Genomic DNA, 13,527 nt, shown 5'->3' with positions numbered 1-13,527 from the left:
TCTCAGTCCAGAATAATGAGCATGCAGTGGCTGTGGCAGAAATACACACTTCAGAATAATCCTCAGAAGAATAATAACAGTGATTGGGCTCAGCTTGTGACAAATCTAAATATATAGGCCACTAAAGAAGCAAAGATGATTACGCTTTTGTTGGAGATCTTGTACAGTCAATGAGTCAACCCAAGTTTTTCCAAGGCACTGAAACATGGCATGTTTCTCTAAGCATTAAGCAGCCTAGCCTGGGATCAATACCATTTTCAAGGTTTATGATCCGGTCGGGAGTGGAAATTACTTTCTGTACGTCATGTTGTAGTCACTGGTTTGTAGTCATCAGGCTGGAACCACCAAACCTGAACCAGAATTACCCGCAATCATACATTTAGAGTCTACACAAAAAAAAACCTTGATGCGGCGTAATTTAGCTTACAGTATACAGTATGTGTTTCGTATCTTCTATTCCAACCAGATTTGACTGGGACTTTTTTCATGTCATATGAAAGCAGAATTATAGCTTCAAATTGACGTATTGGTTGTTCAGTTTGACCCACCAGTTTGGAGATATGGTTTATAGAGTAATGTCTTGAAGAAAAGCTTGAAAGGTTCACTTTTGTGGACTCATTACACCTGATTACTACCTGTTTAAGCATTTATTTTATATTTAGGCTACATGTCGATTTCAGCTCTGACATTTATTTCAGACATGCTCTAGTAGCCTAGTACTGTATGTGAAGAGTCTGCCTGTGGCTGTGCTATTAACTCATTTTGGATAAAAAATACATAAATTCAGTTTGTATCCTCTGGTGAAAAGCTGGAGGTTGCACGATGGCAGCCCCTCGGTCAAATCTGGTCACATTATGTTGATCCTTCCCCATCCAATCCTCCCTCTTCGATGTCTCCCTTTTGACTGATACCTGTCCATTCAAACTCTAGATGGGCCTGCCCCAAAGTTATTAGTGCAGCCGTGCCCGGCAGCCAGCAACAGGCCCGAAAATGTAGGCCCTCATCAAACCCTGTACACTCAAGAGAATGTCCTCGCTACCACCCTTAGATCTCCAGGGAGCTGACCTGTTCCATATGTTGATCTGACCTCATCAAACCCTATACACTCAAGACATGTTCCTTATGGGATGCACACACAGATTAGATACACCAACGGTCGGACATGCGGTCGAACATGTGCTGCTCCGTGTTTGCGGTTAGGGTTAGGTTAGGATTTGAGGTAGGTTGTCGCAGAGGCGCAACACTGACCGAACGCTAGGGGGGGATATAGAGCGGCGCCGCGAAGCGGCGCCGCCGAAAAATCCGTCCCCCCCGTCCCCCCCACTACCCTAGGGGAGGGGGGGATGGGGGGGTCTAACCGTCTAACCACCAAAACGTGGGGTTATGGTTAGGGTCGGACTACAGAGAGGTTGTTCCAGTGACTCAATGCACATACAAATGCAATGCCAATATGCTATATTAACATTAGAACGTTTTAAAGACAGATTAATTATTGACGACAATGCAACCTGTGGGTCCAACGTCACTGAAAACTTTCATAATGGCAATTAAATTTACTCACGAGTGCTGATGTGAAATGGAGGATGTAAGAACACACTTTTGTTGTATTAGAGCAGGGTAAATATGAAGTTTTGCGCCAAGGTCTTGTTTATATTCCTCTTTACATAGGCTGTATGTTATTGTCGCAATTTGGTCCGTCTGAGATCTGAGTGAGGGGGCCTTCCTGAGTGAGGGGGTTTCTGACGGCGTCGCTTACTCGCTTCCCCTCTGTCAGAGGTGGAAGCTACGCGCAGCCGTCGGGAACCCCCCCAAACCGACTGTCCCCCCCCCCTCCAGAAAAGAGGTCTTTCTGCTACAGAAACTGTCAGACGAAGACCAAAAACACTAGCGGGGTTCCTATGTTGCGTTATATTTTTCGAAAGAAGCAACAGCTGTACCTATAGTCTCGTACCAGGCCCAAACTCATCTGGGGGGGACCAATGTGACGCTGGCAGGGGACGCGTCCCCCGCGTCCCCTAGGCTATTGCGCCCCTGGGTTGTCGGTCTACTGACAGTCGGACCAATAGTATGTTTAAACTAAAGCCTGTACCCGCTCCTATGGCCAGTACAGAATTCATTCCATGTTGATCTGACTCCCCATGCCAAAGCGCCAGCGCTCACCCAGCAGTCTGCTGTCAACGAGGCAGATGCATGCTTCTCGCTCTTAGGCATCTTACTGGTAGTACGCCTAGATAACAGTAGCACAATTTGCTTTGTTGCATTCACCACACCTTGTGGAGAGGGGGATCAAGGGCTGTCTTACTGAAACAATATGTAGTCCAGGATCTAGGATCTATAGTTGCAAAAGGGGTGAAGTGGCCCTGTAATGGTAGCCCATAACAGTGATCAATTTGTCGCTATGCTATTAATGGATAATGGCCGTATCTCTTTCTCTCTCTGTCTCTCTGTCTTTCTTGTTCACGTGCTCTCTCTCTCCTTCATTCAGTGTTTTTGTTTAACCCTGTAATATCTTTTTCACCCAGTGCCAATTGCCTAAGCTGTAATCCTGGGCGCTACTCTCCCTCTGTCAACCTGGGGAGAGCCCCGAACTGAGCTCATGCTTCCTTCAATGCATGTAAATGAGGGGAGTGAGCAGGCCAATTCGTATCACCTGACGGGGGGAGTTTACACAGTAGGACTCATCACGTGGCAGTGAGTTAATTTATCATATGCCCTTTGCCATTTTTGATAACTAAGCCACAAACTGAAATGTTAAAATTGTATTCTTATATTTCCAGTGTTCAATGCCATGACACAATTAAATCATTAATCACACTAATTTATATGACAATTAATCGTCTACATTTTCTATTCTAAATTTCTAAAAAAAAAAATGTAATTGTTACAACCCTAGTTTAGGAACTTAAGGAGCATGCCATCCAGCATGGCGCCAAAGTCACTCGGTGCTCTGACAACTGCCACTATAGTCAGCCATACGTACATGTGGCTGTCCTTGCCCCATGAAAGTGTCTGTGCATGGCATTTGAACCTCTGAACTATATCACAGAGCGCTTCAGGATTGTAGTGGTTGCTCACACGACACAAGCCACTAGCTCCTCATATGGGATATCCCCCGGTCTCCACCGTCTCCTCAGGCTTAACCTATTAAGACCTGAGGCCGATTCTACAAAATGTGAAATGTAAATCTAAAATTAGAACTTAAAGGGCCCCCACATGTATGTATTTGGCCGCCGACCCCCCATCTCAAAACATTTTGTCCCAGAGATCCCCAGGAGCGACGTTTTGGTGGCATATATATTCAAAGATTTGCACAAAATTAGCATTTGAATAACCAAAGTCTAAAATATTATGTTAGCTATATAGCTACAACGTAAAATGACACAGTTGCCTTCACGGTTTTAACTGGTTAATTACTTAGCAGCTTGTAAGTTTTTGCCCCACACACACTCAGGAGAATAGAGCACTTCTTAGTCTCATCAGTAATCCCATTAGCGAGGAGGAGAAAGTGTCTCGCTATCCCAGTCTCCCCTTTTGCTCGTCTCCCCAGCACTTCACTGCTACTCATTCAGACACTCATGCTTCATTTATACTTGATTGTCGCACTAGAAATAGCAGATCTACAACCTTGCAATATTACATGGTTGTATTATGTAATGTTTATTATGAACCTTACTGACGTTAATCTAGGCCAGTGGTGCAAGTATGTACTTTATAGCTCTCATCACACGGACCTCCAACTTCAGACAAAGAGACAGAAACACTTATACTAACCCTGGGGGTTAAAGGTCAAATATTTGAAGGTGCACATTTATAATACATTAGCAATGTTAATTAGCCTAAGTCTAATGTCAATGCGGAAGTGTAATCTCAATCAGCACACAGAAATTCTATACTGTTAGGGGCACGGTGGCACAGTCGGTAGTGCTGTCGCCTCACAGCTAGAAGGTCCTGCAGTTCGATTCCCGCTGGGGACGCTGTGGGCGTGTTCCCTCCTCATCAGTGCCCATACCCGAGGTGGGGTTGGCAAAAGGGCCCTTCTGTGTGGAGTTTGCATGTTCTCCCTGTGTCCCCTAGGGTAGGTACCCTCACAAAAACATGCAGTAATCCTGGTCTCTGAAACTGCCTCCCCCTGGCCAGCCGGGGCACCTGATGGAGGGGAAAGGAACTGGTCGGAATAACGTGTTCCTTCCACATGCTACGTCCGACCAGGGAAATTCCCCCCTGTCAGGTGAAAAGAAGCAGCTTGGACTCCTCATGCATAGAAGGAGGCATGAGGTCAGTCCGCTGCCAGGCGGATATGTTGATCTGGCCCCCCATTCAGCGCTTGATGGGGTGTGTAATTTATAGAAAATAAGTAATTTTTTGGGTGAACTACTCCTTTAAGTTAAATCACATTACTGTACTGTATGTTCATTATGAAACATTATTTTGTATGCAAGCAGCAACATTGAAGCGCTGTGTAAACTGCTACTGCTGTGCCGTGATAGTGCCTTTTTTACTTAACATTAAACATGAGACATTGTGAACCTCCTCCTCCCAGAGACAGTGGAATATTAACGTGACATATATTCTTCAGACCGTGGGTGAAGGCATGGTGATGGCTAATTGGTTACAGTATACTGTAATAAAAAAATACGGGTGAATGGGGTTTCTGCCATGCCTCCAAGATACTACTCTACTAGACTACTCCATCTAAAACACACACACACACACACACACACACACACACACACACACACACACACACACACACACACACACATGCACGCACGCACGCACACACGCATCAGGTATAGCGGGTAAGATAGCTTGGAAATGAATGGCTTTGGCACTGAGGAGAGAAAGCCATAGTAATGTCAGAGTCAGTATTCCGAGGCCTGAATCTTTCATTAAACGAAGGCTTGTTTCATTATTTAGAAGGTGTTATTTTCTGCCTTGGCTCACAGGCTAGACGCCAACTCGCAACTGTGGGGAGTCTGTTTAAATGATTGGGATTGGGCTCCCATCTGCCTGTCTGGTTCCTTCTTCTTCTCTTCTCTCTCAGTGCAGGGGGTCAGATTGACTAATTCAATCTGCCTGCTACATGCAGATTGGTTTATATCTTACCATCTTGATTTCCGTCTGCAGAACGGCACGCCTGTCCATGAGGGGCCCTAGTTCTTTATAGCTATATAGCTTTTTCTTACAAAACACTGTTAGACACTGTTCACTTTATTCCTGGCCAAGCGCACCATGGGAGAGGGGGAAGGGGGATATCAAGGGTTTTTTCTGTTTACCAGTATTGCCATGTCATGCTTATTATAACCAACATTATTGCGCATTATTGCGTTTTCTTGGCTTGCCATGGTTTGTAATGTTGTTTAAACCAGTGGTTTCCACATGTTTTCATGTCAAGGACCCCCAGATTAATATGTAATTTTCCAAGATTTGTGTCGTTTAAAACATAAATATAGGCCTAAGAAATATTTTGCGATGTGAGTGACGCATTGTGAACTTGTAGATCAGTAATTTTCAAATGGCTGATGTAGAGTGCTGATGCTGAATAAAAGTACCCCCATGCATTTACTATTCATAATATGAATATATTGTATCCATTTTGACTCTTTTCTCACAAATGCATATACACTATAGCAGCAATAATACAAAAGTGTGCTTTTAGTATACATAACTGTGATTTATAACAGAGTAACACATATAGTGCACAAAGTATGTCACATATAAATAGAATCAAGTGTAAAGCTGCATGTCAGAGCAACTCTCTTTCTTCACTAATATTTCATATCAAAGGCTTTCCACATTCAGGTTGCAAAAGTCTGTCAAACTGTGATTTTAATTGGGAAAGAGAAAAGGAAAGGGATGTGTAATGTTTCAGAATCCAAGCATCGATTCACACATTGATCTGACAGAGGTGCTCCTTACTCATGATGTGATATAAGTAGATTTACTCAAGTACTGCACGTACTGTACAATTTAGAGTTTTTTTTTTCTTTTACTTAACTGGAGTACAAATATTGTACTTTTACCCCAATACAATTATTAGAAAACGTATTAGTTACTAGTTACTACCGGTAGTTTTGATAATTATTACAAAACCACTTCAGTATATTGATATAGGCCCATACTTTAGCAATTTGAAAATAGCTAAAGTAATTTGGTAAAGCAAATTGACGCGTTGTGAGCTTTATATGCTATTGGCAAAGGATTTTTAATTTAATTTAATTTAATTTAATTTGATACATTTGAAAACTTGTGAAATTGGACCTTCTGCATAATGACTACTTTTACTTTGGTACTTTAAGTAAGCCTATATTATATATTCTGCCGTAGTAGAAAGGGCTGAGACGGAAAGCAGGTTTATGTATCGAGCACTGATCCATTTCCGGTTGCCTGCCGTAGCCGTTGTTGCCGTCCCTATTGTCTCCCACGCCAAAATCTCTCTCTCTCTCTCTCTCTCTCTCTCTCTCTCTCTCTCTCTCTCTCTCTCTCTCTCTCTCTCTCTCTCTTTCTCCGGAAAGTTTTCAGCTACCCTACAGACTTTCTTTATTTTTTCTTATTCGTATGCCCCCCCACACATGCACGCACACACACACACACACACACACACACACACACACACACACACACACACCATTTTCCAAATGAGTGGTGCATAAATCTCTGCTGAGGAACAGAGAGGCCCTTTCCATGATTATTTGGGAATTTATTTTACACAAAGCTGGAGGAAATAAAATACCCAGCCTGCCCCGGCCCTCATAACAAACCGATATCTCTTGACATCCAAGATGGCTATGGCACACTAGTTTTACTTCTGGCAAAGAATAAACAAACCAATAAAAAAACACTTTTTTGTAGTTTTTTTGTTCAAATTTGATTATCTACTGAGGGGTGTTGCAGCATGATGCAAATCTGGGAGTTAATTAGAAGATTTGGCTGCCACCAGCCTTGTTTCTCAGTGGGCTCTCTTGTTATGGATGCACAGAACAGTCACTTTGCCAGATGTCCTGGTATCAGCCACTATGAGTTCATTATCCTGAACTAATGCTGCCTCACATGTCCTCTTGTTATCCACATAAGCATATAGTGGCTTATCAGAGCTCATGTCAAAGGTTTTACATTGTTGTCTGATGGTTCCTATCATATGGGTTTGGCAGCCCCCCTGGTACTGAGGACCCCCTAGGGATCGTGGACCCCCTGTTGTAAACCCCTGCATTAGTCCACAAAGATGACAGACAAGACAATGCAAATTGTGCTCAAAGAGATGACTATACATTTCTTTCAGATGTACAGTGTAAGAGGATGATATTACTGCCATTTCCAGAAATGTGTGGTTGTTACTAAAAATGTCTTGAGGGAAGAACATACCGTATAAGATATCTTTATGGATGTAAGCATCAAAAGCGTGAGCAAACCATTAGATGTATCACCATTGTTCACCAACCAGCACATTGTGTCAAACACGCAATGCAGTATCTATCTACAGACAGTAAGCTCCTTAACATGATAACCAAACAGTTATTTGAGAATTCCTCCGTAAAAATCTTGTGTACAGTTTGTGTGCCCCAGGCCTTTCCCCGCCCCAGGAAGTATCGAGAAGAGAAACGGCAAAAACAATCATCAGCTTAATTAGGGTAATTAAGAAAGCACAGGGCAGGCTGCGTGCCAATGGTGCCATCGAACAATAAGCACAGTCCCTCGGTGGTAATTACATATACCAGCCTGAGCATTGTTCAAACTTTAGCTTTAGCTGTGTCGTGGATTGTACCAGTGATGCTGAAAATAGGCTGTCGCACACTGGCACCACGTGCCCTGAAATGGACTCTCTGTGCGCTTGTAGATCAGCTATGCGACAGAGTATAAAAGGCGTACGCAAGAGGACATAATTGTCATATTTATGTAGTCTGTACCCATTCGAATATATGAACACGACGTGAGCACGCACACGCACACACACACACACACACACACACACACACACACACACACAGAGAGTCCGTGGTTGTTTTTAGAGGTGAAATGGAGCAACGTACAGACGTAGGCATCCAAAAACATACGACTGTGAGTGCCTGTGAGTCAGTGTTGTTATGAGGCTTGGAGTGTCCAGCGTACGTGGCTAAATTTGATAGGCAACGAATTATGGTGTAACGCAATCACGCATGCAGTAAAGCAACCACGCATGCATATAGGGTGACGCTGTGGCAACCATGCATGCGCAGTAAGGGTGTAACTGTGGGAAAATGCAAATAAACGCAAATAAACAGTGTTCAGTTTGTTAATATGGAAAAAGGGCTTTGTGGTGAGCTGCATAACATGATGTTCGATGTCTGTGTGCAAAATGCATGTGTGCAAGTGAGGGGGAGCAGGGGGGCTAGGACGTACACACACACACACACACACACACACACACACACACACACACACACACACACACACACACACACACACACTACAGTACTTTCTGGTAACTATAATTATACATACACAACATTTACATTTCAGGTAGTCTTCAGAGATCTGCTAGATTTGGTTGGTTTTATTTGATCACAATGCATGGTCAGGCCTACACTAGTGTAGGTTAGTATGGCCCAAGACAAAAATAGAAAGACATGCCATCTCTGGTTTACTTGATCAGTAAGTAGATAGGATGCCTTTTTAGGAGACCGGAGTCTATTCTTTCTAATGGAAGAGTGAATGTTTCTACCATTCTGCCTCTAGCGGTATCCATGTACTGACAGTTGATCTGGGCAGGTTAGATTAAGTATAGTAGTGCTTCTACTAAAATAGCCATGCTGCAGCAATGACACACACTGTCCTGAATACATGTAATATATTCCTCTATTCTCATTTCTGCATTCACTTGCTGATGAACTTACAGCAGAGAGAAGTAGAACATAGCTTTCTGACCCAACTTCTCCAATTACCACAATTCGTCTGAACAGCAGGTCTCTGGGTTTAACAGGAATTTTCATCATCTTGACTTTTTGGATCCATAGCCCTCTAGCATTACTAAAACAATGTTTACAACTTCTGATGTGTTACAAGCCAAAACACTGATAAGACAGACTGAAATTACTCTCCAATACGATTTAGCAGAAATATATATACATTAGAACTGGACTGCTTTGATCTCTATACCAGTGGTTCTGGGGTCCGGGACCCCCGGGGGTCTTTGGAGGAGGTCCCCAGCAAAAAAATAACTACCATGGCTATTTAAAAATAGCATACATACAAGCTCACAGTGCATCACTTTGTCCCGCGCTGCAAGCTTGTACATCTGCTATTTTGGAACATTTTTTAAATCTTGAAAGTGTTCATTCAAATAATTTTGAAAATGTTTGAATACATTTGAAAACCTTTTTACACAAATATGATCTTTTTAGGATGTCTACAGCCAAAACCAAAATACATAATTTTGGGGGTCTTTGGCACAAAAACGTTTGATAGCCACTGCACTTAGATTAGAAGAAAATAATGTTATGCTCAGGTCGAAATGAGGATAAAAACTTTACATTCAGGGCAGAGGTTCTGCTCTGGCATCGGGGTAGTGTGTGCATAGTTTGGCAGCGATCAAGCTCGTCCATGGACAAACGGACGGACGGACTGACGGAAGGACAGACATTTGTAGACAATTATAAAAAGTCTTCCTGACCTGCTTGTGAACCTCTCCAACCAACCAGGACACTATTCTATACGTGCGCCTGCGGCCATTGTTAGATGCACTGGTGTGCTGATAAGATCTTGCTTTTATCTGCTGTCTTGTAACAGCAGGTATGACTGGCTAGGACTCTAGCCAAAGTACACATTACCGCATCCTTTACATTCATCCCCACCCAGCCTCCCTGTCTGTCTGTCCTATAGATCTAAAAAATCACACATTAGAAAGAAAGGCATCCACACCCTGTCAACAGGGTGGGGGCGTGCAGCGTGGAAAATTGGCGTTTTGGCTCCTTCTCCCCATATGGAAAAAAATGTACTAAATTTGTATATGTTTTACATGAAACTTGTAGTTAATATATATGACAGTCAAAGCAGATATAAGATCCATAGTATTTTTCTGTAAAGTGAAACTTATATAATTTTGTCATTTATATGAACTATATAAAACAGTCAAAGCACATATAAGATCCATAGTATTTTTCTGTAAAGTGAAACTTATATAATTTTGTCATTTATATGAACTATATAAAACATTTAAAGCACATATAAGATCCATAGTATTTTTTTGTAAAGTGAAACTTATATAATTTTGTCATTTATAGGAACTATATAAAACAGTCAAAGCACATATAAGAGCCATAGTATTTTTTTGTAAAGTGAAACTTATATAATTTTGTCATTTATAGGAACTATATATAACAGTCAAAGCACATATAAGAGCCATAATACGTTTTTGTAAAGTGAAACTTATATAATTTTGTCATTTATAGGAACTATATAAAACAGTCAAAGCACATATAAGAGCCATAGTAAGTTTTTGTAAAGTGAAACCTATATAATTTTGTCATTTATAGGAACTATATATAACAGTCAAAGCACATATAAGAGCCATAGTAAGTTTTTGTAAAGTGAAACCTATATAATTTTGTAACTTATAAGACCTATATGTGACGGTAAATTCACATACAATATTCTTAGTAAATTAGTATAAATTGAAATACATATGAACTTATAAATAATTACTGCAGTAAATCCACATACAAAATCCTTAGTAATTGTGTGTTGTCAAACTTGTAGAGTTGGGCAAACATCAGTGAAACCAAAATCTGATAGGATATTGTATAGAAACCATACAATACAGGCCATGTATGTCACAGAGACATCCAAATGAAACAAAACCTAATCTTACAATGAAATAACATGAGATGACAAAATAATGAGTTGTATTCCCTTTTACATTTTATGACTCCTACATTATTTAAGATCCCCCCACCCAGTGCCCCCCCCCCAGCCAGTGTCCTCCCCAGCCAGTGACCCCCCAGTGTGACACCCCCCACCTAGTGCCCCCCAGCCAGTGTCCCCCCAGTGTGATGCCCCCCCCCCCCCCCCCCCCCCCCAGCCAGTGTCCTCCCCAGCCAGTGTCCCCCCAGTGTGACACAAGCCCCCAGTGCCCCCCCAACCAGTGCCCCCCCAGCCAGTGTCACCACCATTGTCCCCCCATGTACCTCCCAATGCATTTTATTTTATACTGCTATGGTAACTTATAAGAATCTTCTAAAAAAAACAAAAAACATAAAGAGAGCATATCAAACACTTCACATATGTCAGGATGTGTCTGGGTAGCTCAGTCGGTAGAGCTCTCGCCTTAAGACCACAAGTTCGTGGGTTCGATCCTGGGCACTGGCAACTCAGCGTATGAGTAGCACAGCTTGGGTGCGGCAAGTCATGCGGGAAGAATTGGGAGTTGATGGTATAGTAGGTGTGGTGCTCTATCTCAGCAACCATCTCCCAGGGGTCTATAGCGCATATGTTTTTTATACCTATCATACACTTCACATATAAAAACTTATATATAGTCATAGATAAAACATATGGTTTTTTTATAACTATAAGGTATAATGTATTGGCTGACATAGAACAATGTTATAAAAATCATATAAAAGAAGCATACTTTTCTTGTAAATTAAATGGTTACAAACTATAAAATACATACTATAATGGTATTTTTTTTATATATGGAAAGGATATATCTCATATAATTTAAAACTACAAACATTGTATGGAACATGTAAGGAAAATACAGTTTGCCATGTACTTACCTCATAGATCACATACATGTTGTTTACTTGATTCATACATGATTCACTTTATTGTCTTATATGAGGATTGTATGAAAGGTGCCACTTTCAAGAGTTCACATATAAAATCTAGTATGTACTTTACATGACATACATGTAAATGACATACATAAAAAATGTAAATACTTACTATTGGAGGCAACAGGACAACATATATGTTTCTTCTACTTTTTTTTCCATATGGGTCGTTCAAGGTTAAAGGTTCAAGGTTGTACTTTATTGTTACATCTTGTGTACAGGTACAAACGTAAGAGTAAAACTTATTTTTGTTTGCACTATGCGGCAGCATATAGATAGCATAACATTCAAACACAAAACACAGCAAGCACAGCAACACAGGGATAGAATAAGAGTGCAAGAAAGAGCATTCAAAGAGTAAAGAATAAAAATAAAATATAGTAACATAAGTAGCCTACATACTGTGCATGTTTTCAATGTAGTAGCAAAGTTAGGTAAACTTACATGTGAACAGCTTCACAGTAGGTTATATGTTCCATATAGTACAACACAATTTAGTTTAAGGAGGTGCAATTTGAGGTCATGTTCCGTATATACAGCAAAATTTAGTTTAAAAGGTGCAATTACAGCCTGATAGTGCAAGAAAGGGAGGGGGGGTGTCTAGCGTTTTCTTTTGCCCGGTTTCGCTCTGGTTCTTATCAGTTCGTTCATGTATCTGATTGTTCGGAGAAAGAAGCTCTTTTGCAGTCTGTTTCCAGGGTTAGGTTTGGTCTTTCATAATTCCACGAGCTTTGCTGACACAACGATCGTCGTACAGGGCTTCAATGGGGGAGATCACATCCGCTGATGCGTTCAGCTGTTCGCACAACCCTCTCTGCATTGCTTTGCGGTTGAGGTCGGTGCAGCTACTGTACCATACCAGGCCGTGAAGCAGCCAGTCAGAATGCTCTCTGTGGTGCCTCTGTAGAAAGCTTTTAGGACTTTGGCCCATGCCCATGTTCAGCAGCCTTTGCTACATTTTGGTGCTCTTGCGGCAATAGTTGAGTCTTCTGTGACTTTCTTCCTTATGTTTGGTGCCCAAGGTTGGTGCCCTGTGCTGCAGCACGTATAGCCCTTCTATTAAGATTTTAAACCCATAGGGGGCGCTAGGTGCCGAGTGCCAGCTAAATGTGCAACATGAGCAGAGAAGAAAAGTTCTTGTTGTGCCTGAAACTGAAAGTACGTAATCGTATACCCCCTGGTCTACTGAGGCTCAGAGACCTACTAGTCTCTGAGCCATTGTTTTGTTTAGCGGGAGCTCGAACTAATGTTTTATTAGGCTCCGATCATGGTACATCTCATTTTGAGCTATGATGTCACTAATGACGGCGTGCCGTGCACGCGTGCACACAGGGATAAAACTCTAGATTAAGCCTAATTTATCATACCTCGTCTTAACGTCTGAGGCATCCAATGCATTATTAAATAAAACTCGGCTAAACATCTGTGGCGTCCAACCAGTTAAACTAGCACTGCCTGTCAATTAGAATGGCTGGCCTTGGCACCACCAGGCAGAGCCTGTGACACACATCAACATTTAATTGAAGCTTTTCACAAAGTAAATGCCAGTTATAGCTGATGTGGAGTACTGCAAACTGCCGCAGTGAGTTTTCTTTTTCTTTCTCCACAGCATTTGGGAAGTGGGTATAGACAAAAAAATTAAATAAAGAAATTACATAATATTGCTCAAAACTGTAAGGAAGCTGAATGTAAAGTATAAAATCCTAGCTCTACAAAG

At 41.7% G+C, this 13,527-nt stretch overlaps 1 protein-coding gene across 1 annotated transcript in view; it reads right to left on the bottom strand.

Moving 5' to 3' along the window:
• chst8 (carbohydrate (N-acetylgalactosamine 4-0) sulfotransferase 8) overlaps positions 1-13,527 on the bottom strand; it is a gene marked incomplete at both ends in the record, with an annotated part of 190,000 nt that overhangs the window by 125,544 nt on the left and 50,929 nt on the right. The gene's annotated exons all lie outside the window — the stretch shown is intronic.

Source organism: Protomyctophum bolini (genome assembly GCF_963924005.1).
Source record: "Protomyctophum bolini genome assembly, chromosome: 1".
Taxonomy (NCBI): domain Eukaryota; kingdom Metazoa; phylum Chordata; class Actinopteri; order Myctophiformes; family Myctophidae; genus Protomyctophum; species Protomyctophum bolini.
Note: the sequence above shows the minus strand (reverse complement) of the source record. Positions and strands in the feature narration are given on the sequence as shown.